The 10,787-nt window shown below is 41.4% G+C and overlaps 1 pseudogene; it reads right to left on the bottom strand.

Moving 5' to 3' along the window:
• Nucleotides 1–643: 643 nt before the first annotated feature.
• LOC102827147 lies at nucleotides 644–1,255 on the bottom strand (annotated as a pseudogene).
• Between the last annotated feature and the right edge of the window lie 9,532 nt (nucleotides 1,256–10,787).

Here is a 10,787-nt window from a genome sequence, read left to right as displayed (position 1 = left end):
CGAACCCCACTGTACCTCTACCTTAGCCGCCTCACCCTTTGAATCTTTTTTTTGAGTGCTCAGCCTTCTATTGAAGATTTGCCTCCCGGGGCACAAATTACACTCTGCATGCATCTTCTTGAATACATGCCCAAGGTTGGCTGGGTGTGTTCTGGTGGCTGGACAGCATGTAAGGGAGGGGCTCTGGGTGAGACTCATGTTTGTTTGTGACAGAAGCTGGGAGGAAAGGGCTTCCAAGTCCTGCATGGGATATGCATGAGGTGGTGTCAGAGGCCTAAACACATGGCTCCTTCATCCTAAACTGCAGCCCAGAGTTGGGCAAGGCACAGCTGAAGCCTGGACTCCCTTGAGGAGCCTTCCCTTGGTGTCTCCAGGTCCTGCCTTTCTGGGACATCCCTGGAAGATAGTCCTTCCTTGGCCAGATTAACAACTCCCTTCCAGATCTCTGCAGGCATGGTGGAAGCACCTGCTTTAAGCTGACTCTGTGTCCTTGCCTGTCACAGCCTATCTGTTGACCTGTTTCCTTTGCTGGAAGCTAGGGCCCTAAACCTGTGGGGTCATTGGCAGGAGATGTTACAGGCGAGTGAGTATGAGGGAGAGGTGACTGGGACAGGGGCCTGGGCACGGGGAGGTGGAGGGTGGCCTAGTCATCCTTGTCATTGGCACCATGTTTGAGGATGTGGGTGAACTCCAAGTAGTTGAAGTTGCCTTTTTTTGTCAATGGGTGCCTCATAATACATCTCATCAACTTCCTCATCCATGAACCAGTCACCCATGGTGGTCAGCAGCTCCTGTAGATGGTCCTCGTGGATGAAACCTGAGGCCTCCTCTTCGAAGCACGCGAAGGTGTTGCAGATCACATTCTCGGGGTCGGTGCCATTCAGCTTCTCCCCAAACATGGTAAGGAACATGGTGAAGTTGATGGGCCCTGGGGCCTCACTCATCGTGCCTTCCAGGTACTCATCTGTGGGTTCTTCCCCAGCGAGGCCAGTGTGTCATGCAGGTCCTCCTTGTTAATGAAGCCATCATGGTTCTGGTCGATCATGTTGAAAGCCTCCTTAAACTCCTGAATCTGGGACTGATCAAACATGATGAAGACATTGGAAGTGGCCCTTTGCGGTCACTTCTTGGTAGTCTTGGCCTTGGCCCGTTTGCTGGATATCTTGGCTTCAGGCAGATGGGACTTTCCTGCAAGAAGGGCTGGTGTGGAGAAGGAAGGCACTCTCCACCCATTGGATCTTGAATAGTTAACCATTCAGTCAACTAGCATTTTTGTTCCCACTATATACCTATCCACTGCTGGCTGAGCAGTGAGTCACAAGGCTGAGTTCAGTTTCAGAACTGAAAGGGGATTGAAGGTCATGGTCTTAGGTATCTCCAGTCTCTTTCTGACCAGTAGGCCTGATCGATTTATTTATTTATTTATTTATTTATTTATTTATTTATTTTTAATCTTTGTGAGTTTTGTTCCACATTTTCTTCTATTCTACCTAGAGCCTTCTAATGTGATCCCTTGCAGAGAGTTGGCAGTGGTAGCTGGGCATCACCTAATTCTTCTAGTCTCAGGTTGTGGAGGTTGAGGTTTACATGTTCCCTTAGTCCATTGGACGAATTGATTCCAATTGTCTTCAGTTTTAATCACGCTTCTTTCCTTCTCACAAAGATAGACCAATAGATGACCACTTCTGAGCTTTTATGATTCCAGTTGCTAGTAACAAATGTAGGATATACACCATTGTCTTTGGGGACTATGCTATGCTAATTGACTATGGTGTTCCCAAGACTATGGTCCTGAGCCCCCAGGCTCAATAATTCATTCCTCCAAAGTGTTTGGTAATATTTAAGAACTTTTCATAATTAACCCCCTTTTATTGTGATCCTGATTAGGCATCCAAAGAATGAAGTTTTGAGTTGAGTTCTGCCTTATCATCTCTGCTTTTGGAGGGGATAGTGTATGTGTTGTAGTGGAGTGTAGGGGAGTTCATAGGCTTGATCATTCTAATAATGATTGCACAGATGCATTCTTGAGTACTATAAATTTCTACCCAAGGTGAAAACATTGTTGACTCCTACTGTTACTAAAACAATGTACATTTATTTTGGACCTTAGAGAAATATCCAAGTCAGGAGGCAGAGTACAAGTGAAGCACAGCTTTAGCTTTCTCAGCTGATTGTGGGAAAAAAAAAAAAAAAAAAAAACTTTTATTTTAAAAGCCAGTATCAAGAAAACAATGGCAAAAAGCAATAGCCTAGGAAAAAAAAAAAAATTTTTTAATCTGTTCCCACTTGATAGCATAATTTTTTTTTTAATTGGACAAAGACATTTAGGAAAAAATGAAAGCATGTATGCTTTTGTTTGCTTTGGCAGAAGACGATCCAGCAATGATGCTGATAATGCCATAATGGTGATATGTATGTTGTCACTGAGATATATTTGAGTGTGTCTATGTGTATGTGTGTGTAAAGAGAGATTAGAGTGCTTCTTACACCTAATGATATGACAAGACCTCTGTAAAGTGTTCAAGAGCAAACAGTTTGAGAACTAAGGTATGCCTGATGCAAGCTATGGTTTTCCATAACCACATATGTATGTGAAAGTTAGACACTTAATAAGCAAAACTGTAGAAGAATTGATGAATTTGAGTTATCCTGTTGGAGGAGAATAAGGACAGTACCATGGACTACCAAAAGAACAAACAAATCTGTGCTGGAAGAAGTACAACCAGAATGCTCCTTAGAAGCAAGTATGGCCAGATTTTGTCTCTCATACTTTGATCATATTATCAGGATGGACTAGTCCCAGGAAAAGGACATCATGCTTGGTTAAAGTGGAGGGTCAGCAAAAAGAGGATGGCCTCCAATGAGAGGGATAGACACAGTGGCAGCAGCGGTGGGCTCAAGCGGAGCAATGATTGTGAGGATGGCACAGGACCAGACAGAGTTTTGTTCTGTTTTGCATAAGGTCGGTATGAGTTGGTACCAACTCGACAACATCTACCAATAACAACAACAAGATTGACAGGACTGGCTATTAATTTCTGGGATCTAAAATGATGGGGTCTAGAACCATGGGGTCTAGTGCAGTGGAGTCCTGGTGTGGCACTATGGGTTAATGCGCAAGACTGCAAAGCCATTAGAACTGTAAGGTTGACAGTTCAAGCTCAACAGCTGCTCCTTGGAAACCCTATACAGGGTTGCTATGGGTTGGAACTGTCACGACAGCACTTAAGAGCAAGTGCAATAATGGTGTGGTGCTATACGTTCAGCATGGGACTGCAAACTACAAGGTCAGCAGTTCAAACCCACCAGCTGCTCCTTGGAAACTCTATACAGGGTGGTGATGAGTTGAAACTGACTTGACAGCACTTAAGGACAATAGCAACAGCAATGCAATCTGAGGAGTCCTGGTGTGGCACTACGGGTTAACGCATTGGACTGCAAGGTCAGCTTGAACCCCAAACTTGGTGGTTCAGGCTTACCAGCTGCTCAGAAACCCTATACAGGGTTGCTATGAGTTTGAACTGACTAGACAGCACTTAACTGCAACAACAATGCAAAGTGATGGAGCACAGTATCTCTGTACAGTAAGTGCTAGGATGCAAACCACAAGGTCAGCTCTTTGAGTCCACCAGCCACTTTGTGGGGGAAAGATGATGTTTTTTTCTCCAACAAAGTGTACAGACTTAGAAACCCTATACAGAGTTGCTATGAGTCAGAAATGAGTCGACAGCATTTAATAACAGCAATGCAAAATGAAAGGAGACCTTGTAGTATAGTGTGTGACACATTGGGCTTCTAACCAGAAGGCCAGCAGTTCCATTTTGCCCATTGTTCCATGAGAGAAAGATGAGGCTTTCTGCTGCTTTAAAGATAATAGCCTCAGAAACCCAGTTGTTGTTGTTGTTAAGTGCCATCTAGTCGGTACTCTGGCTGTACTTCTTCCAAAACGGATATATTGGTTCTTTTGGCAGTCCATGGCACTTTCAATATTCTCCTCCAACACCATAACTCAAAAGCATCATTTCTTCTATGGTCTTCCCAATAGAACCAACTCAGTGGCACACAACCACTACCACCACCAATCCAAAATGAAAATGTTTGGCCACTTGTTAATAAAAAAAAAATTAATAAAAATCTTAAAATGCCAACAGCAGATGAATAAAGCAAACACAGGACCCAGTGTGGTTCCATTGGTATAGTAGCCTTAAAGCTGGTCCAATCTAGTGAGCTTTCAGTAGCCAGTAGTTGAAGTGGCTGAATCAGGTTAATCCTGCTTACTTTAGCTATCTGAGATCCTGGAATTAGTTTGAAATTAATTAAATGAAATGAAATCTAAAACAACCCAGCTCATTACTGATGCTCAAATAGGGCATTGAGAGATAGGTGGGGAGAGGGGTCCTTTTTAAATCTGCAGTGAGAATCTTTTTATTTGGTGATGATAAGCTGAATGCAATAAGATGGAAAATAAGTCTGGTGCTGCTTGTCAGTGATTTAATTCTTTCCCATCTACACTTGTTTGTGAAGCTTCTCAGAGCAAAGTACTGTGGGCAGTCCAGCTGTCACTGTTATCACTGTGGCTCTCAGTGTTGTAGTCCCGAGTCCCATTGTAATGCAATTAATCTTTTGCTTTGCACTAATGAATGAACAAGCATATTTACTGCAGCATAAAATCCTAATTATTTTTTTAACACATTCATAAAGGGGATGTAAATTAATGGCAAGTGACAATTGTGATAAATGTGTGCTATGTCTTTAAATGTCAGGGTTCTTGCGGTGTAGATTGAGCCTGTGCATGGGCCTGAAAGCTGCTCCACTTGAATTTTCCTTGTCATCACGCGAACATCTCTTCTGAGAGGGTGATTTGTACATTTAGACCACACTGACTAGAAATTAGGACATCTGCATTTAGGCTGTTCTCTAAGTAGCTGGACAATCGGAAGCTTTGTTACTGTTACCAAATACTGTTATTATTGTTATTGTTGTTGTTAAGTGTCTTTGAGTTGATTCTTACTCATAGCAACCCTGTTCTGGGTTTCCAAGGAACAGCTGGTGAGTTTGAACCACCAACCTTACAGTTCAAACAGACCTTGTGTTCCTATGCCTATCCTAAAGCACTACATCCAGTCCTTATTATTGTGAACAATATTGAATTTTACCTGAGCACTATGATCCTTGAAATAGCAAAGGTTTACAAGTCTCCCTATTCTTTATGTTATGGAAAATTACTTCCGACAAAGAACTATACTTTTCCCATCAGAGAGAAAAGATTCAGTCATGCGCTCTCATTTATCTAGACACACACAAACAAAAATGCTTTGCCATAGAGTCCCTTCTCACTCATAGCAACCCTATAAGGTAAAGTTGACCCGGTTTGTAGGATTTCTAAGACTGTGCATCTTTAGGGGAACTGACAGTGTTATCTTTCTCCCCAAGTAGCTAGTGGGTTTGAACTGCCAAGCTTGCCATTAGTAGCTCGATGCTCAACCCACTAGCAACCAGGGCTTCTTTATGATAAAACAAACCAAAACATCCATCAAGTCGATTTCAACTCATAGTGACCCTGTGTAACAAAAAAACTCACCTTTCTCTCAGGTAGCGGCTGGTGGGTTTGAATGAACAACCAGGTGGTTAATAGTCTAGTTCTTGGCCCAAAGCATAACTAGAACTCCTTGATTCATGACAAGGCCCTCCAAGTCCCCTTGGTGGCCTCATAAGTGAGTAACGGAACTACTTATCCCCAGAGATTAATCAGAACACAATTGCTCATCAAACTTTGGTTAAGATTCTTTATTCCTGGCCTGCAAGTCAGCCCTATCCTTAGCCTGAGCCAACATACATGGATTGTTGTTGCTAGGTCCCGTTGAGTTGGTTCCAACTCATAGCAACCCTGTGGACAATAGAATGAAACACACCTGGTCCTGTGCCATCCTCACGATTGCTGCTGCCACTGTGTCAATCCATCTCATTGGGGGGGTCTCCCTCTTTTTTGCTGACTCTGCACTGTTCTAAGCATGATGTCCTTCTCCAGAAACTGGTCCCTTTAGTAACATATGTGGATAGCCCCACCTTAAGGGCCCCTGTCTTACAATAACAGGCCTCAGTATAGCCCAAGCTTAGGTTTAGTATCTGATCATACTGGCTTTCTATCCCACGTTCCCATGCTTGGTTCTTACTAGACTTGTTTACTCTCATCTCTATAAAATAAAAAATAATCAAACCCAAAAAAACTCTGTTTGCCAAATTCTTGAGATTTTGATCAGTATTCTTCCTATTGCAATATTCCCTTTCTCTACCTCTGGTAGTGTAGTGGTTACGAATCTGGTTGTGAACCTCAAGGTCAGCAGTTTGAAACTACCAGCTGTTCCGTGGGAGAAAGATGAGGCTTTCTGCTCCTGTAAAGATTTACAGCCTCAGAAACCCTGTACAGGGTTGCTATGAGTCAGAACTGACTCCACGGCACATAACAACAACAACAACAACCTTTAGTAATCCTTTTGACAAGTGTGTCTCCTTACCAAATCCAAATTTGTAAATTTTTTATTTGATGATAATATCACTTATTATGACTTATGCATACAGCCTGTTGTGACACTCTAGGATAAACAGTGCACTTCTAATCACAAGCTCAGCAGTTCAAATTACCAGCAGTTTTTCAGAAACCCCATTCAGGTCTCTGTGAATATGAAGTAATTCCATGATATTTAACAACAACAACAGTTCTGTAACAATAGCAATAAAGATTAAATTTATGTTTTGTATGTGTGTATGTCTGTGTATTTGCTTTTTTCTATCCTATATCAAGCAGGATCCTGGGCATTTTCAGCAAGTTTTCATATTAAAAACTTTTACAATTGTAACAATATGGACACAGATAGTTTCAGTTTGTAAAAATGTGTTGAGTTGTAAGATTGGATTGACTTCCTGTGTGTACCAAACTGGTCACTTGCATGCTGCTAACCCAAACTTTGAAGGTTTGAGCTCACCCAGAGGTTTCTTGGAAGACACTCCTGGTAATCTACTTCCCAAAACTCATCCATTGAAAAACTGATGGAGCACAGTTTTGCTCTGGTACTCATGGCATCAGTGAAGCGACAGTAACTGGTAATTGTTACTGTCCGTATGTGCAGGTTGTTTGTTAAATGAATATTGTACTTTGATAAAAATTTTAAAGAACAATGTTTACGTTTTCATGTTTTCTCAACTATAGTGATTTTGATACAGAGTAGTTGAATAACAGACCAACTTCCAACACACAAAAAGGGTCAGAACGACGTTTTGAAATGAATTATAAAAGAGCATTAAGCTTTTCTACTTCTCAGCACACAAACATGAACAATATTGACAACCTTTCAAAAGACATTATGTGTTTTACAACAGAAGAAAGTGATGATACAGTTATGGGGGTGTTGAGTCTGCAATCCAGCCCATCCTCTTCAATTCTATTTACAATATTATTTCTAACACAGGGAAAACAAATGGATTTGTGAGGGCGAGAAATGCTACTATTGCAAGATCTCTATGCTGGTTCATCATTACTGGGGAGAAATGCTTCCATGCATTACCCGCTGTCTCCTGTACATGCTAGTTTGTGAGCTAAGTTGTCATAATGTTACTACTTTTGTGATGATCCAGTGGATTTGTAAAAGATTTTGTTTAGAGCAACCCAATTAAATTGTCATTCCCTTATATACATCAAATTTCTTTAACTTGCCCCCAATTCTATTCCATGATGATGCGTTCAGATTTCTGCCATACTTAGCCATTTTATTCAACAATACTATAGTTCTTTCCTTCTGAGGGTCCCCATTTTTTTTAATGTTTTTATTGTGTATTGAGTGAACATGGAGTAACATTGGTTTTATAGTTGTTTCATTGCAATGATTACAATTTCCTCCTTGCACCACCATTCAACAGTATTTGCGTCCATTCCCTGTGTTTGTGTGGTGTTTTGTTTTTTATGGGGGGAGTGAGATGTATATAAAAACACTCAGAAATGGATAATAATTTAAACAACCAAAGGAGACATTCTGTAAGCCTGCTTCCTGGCCTCCTGCACTCAGTCTTTCTCTTTCCATGAGTCTAGAGTCCTCAGCTGCTCTCTCTCTACATCCTCATCTTTGCCTCCATCTCTGGTGTCACTGCCTCTAAGGATAAGGTCCCACATTCCACTCGAGCTCTTCTCCCTTGATGGTCCTAGGGTCCTCTGTTTCTGGACTGTAAGATTAACTACTTCCCTCTTTTTAGTACAAAACATCCACCTTTGTACTTGTGACAGTTGCAATTAGTTGTGATAACAATTACTTTTAAATCCTAAGAATCTTATCCCCATCTCTTTTCACCAGACTCATCTAGACAAGATGAAAATTATTCAATGGGGACTATACCTTTCCCCACACACTCTGAAACTAAACATCCTCTTGAAAGCTTGTAAGCCAGTCATTTTGTGCCTTTATTGCCCCCTCATTTTAGGTAATCAATGTCTAAATTGCCTGTCCACGTCAACCCTGTAATAGAGGGGATAGGATTGATATTTGATGTGAAGACTTTCCCTCTCAGTTGGTAGTTTGAACTACTACATCTATAAGTATAGTTCAAGTTCATCAAATATTAACAATATGCATTTGTTTCCCTTCTCAAAAATTGTTTTTTATCTTCCTCTAGTCGAGTTCTGATCATCAAATAATCAAGACTAAGTCAAATGGGTACTAGTATCTGCAAGTTTGGGCATTCTTACACATCTCCCCTTACTTCATATCAGTGGAGATTTCACTCTCAGCTCTAACCCTCCTTGGCTATGTCTTGTTCATTGGCTCAAGAGTCCCCAGGTCTCACCACACTCCAGACTAACCGGAACTTCCTTTTCTCTCTCTCATCTCCAAGTCAACAGGAGTCTATAGTTTAACTCAACCCATATCTTGCTACCTTTACCCCTCTTCCACTCACCAGTAGACCAACGTGGTTGGCAGAAAGTTTACATGGCTGCTCTTGTGTTCCCTTTGAGTTTCAGTCTTGGAGTGGGGTTTGCCCTGAAGGAACTTGATTGCTTGATGGCTTCCCAGCAAACAACTTGCCATTTTTGTTTTGGATTTTTCCTGCTGATTTTTGTTTCAAGAAGTATCTTCTGTTGCTCTAACTGTTCCAGGCTGGCCTGCTTGTCCTTTCTAGTGGGAATGTCCCACCTCAGAAGGTTCTGGATGGTGCTCAGGATTCCACCTAAGATCCTGTACACTACAAGGGCTCCACAAGAAGCATATTTCACTGGGAAAGTTCTAGCACCTCTTTTAGGTATTCCAATCAATTATAGGCTGAAGAAGAGCTTATAAGCTTTCTGTAATCATGGTTCCTGATATTCCTTTCTATGCCACTCAAGTGTCTATTTTACAATAGTAGACAAGAGAAACCAGTATCCATTATACAGTCAAGCATCTTAACATTATTTTCCTTCTTCAGACTATGCCTCAATCCTTGTATGACAGTGCCCTATTGTTCCAAGGTTGATCATGCATCACTATTTACCTCTGTCCCATTTAGCCTATGCAAACCTGCCTCAGAATTCCCCTATCTACCTTGTTCTTCCATCTCCCTCCTCCTTCTTGTATATTGTCCTCCCCAACACCCAAACAATGATGTGTCTATCCTGTACCCTCTTCTGTACCATCTCCTCCTCCCCACTAACCCCCAGTAACCAACAAAGAAATTTTTTTGTTTCCTTTTGGTATTGGTATAATTTCTTAAGCTTTTACAATAATGGTCTTATGCTATATTTACCCTTTTGTGACTGACTTTAGTGGTTACGAATCGGGCTGTGAACCTTAAGGTCAGCAGTTCGAAACCACCAGCTGCTCCATGGGAGAAAGATGAGGCTTTCTGCTCCCGTAAAGATTTACAGCCTTAGAAACTCTGTACAGGATCGCAATGGGTCGGAACCGACTCGATGGCACTTAACAACAACAATAACAATTTTACTCAGCATGATGACCTCAAGGTTCATCCATGTTATGTGGTGGCTTACAGCTTCCTTGTTGTTCTGTAAGGTAGCATAATATTCCATTGTGTCTATGTGCCAAAATTTGTTTATCCATTCTTCCATTGATGGGCACTTAGGCTGTCTCCATCTTTTTGCTATTATAAATAGTGCTACTGTGAACATTGGTGTGCATATATCTACTTGTGTTATGGCTCGTATTTCTTGTGGATATATACCAAGTAGAGGAATTGCTGGATCATAAAATATTTCTATTTCCAACTTTCTGAGGAAGCACCATACTGTTTTCCAGAGTTTTTGGACCACTTGCATTCCCACCAGCAATGTAAGAGAGTGTCAGTCTCTCCACATCCTTGTCAGCATTTATTGTCCTCTGCTTTTTTGAATTTGCTGATATTGCTGGTGTGAGATGATCTCTCATGTTGTTTTGATTTGCATCTCTCTAATCCTCACCACTGGACCAATAAACAACATTCTTATCAACAGAGAAAAGATTGACCGTGTCAAGGTCTTCATTCCTCTTGGATCAACTATCAGCAGTCATGAAAGCAGCAGACAAGAAATCAAACAATTTATTGCATTAGGCAAATCTACTGAACAAGACCTTTTTTTTAAAATTGTTTTATTGTGAATTATGTCATAGTTTACAAGGGAGAACATTAGCTTTACATTCATCCTATCGTATATCTTCCCTTGCCATGGTTACAATCCCCTCTATGCATCATCAAGCAAGCCTGCACCCCGGTCGTCAGCACACAGCCCTTCTCCCTCTCTGGGTCTAAAGTCCACCAATGCTCCATCT

The sequence above is a fragment of the Chrysochloris asiatica genome, unplaced genomic scaffold (genome assembly GCF_000296735.1).
Source record: "Chrysochloris asiatica unplaced genomic scaffold, ChrAsi1.0 scaffold00075, whole genome shotgun sequence".
Lineage (NCBI taxonomy): Eukaryota > Metazoa > Chordata > Mammalia > Afrosoricida > Chrysochloridae > Chrysochloris > Chrysochloris asiatica.
Note: the sequence above shows the minus strand (reverse complement) of the source record. Positions and strands in the feature narration are given on the sequence as shown.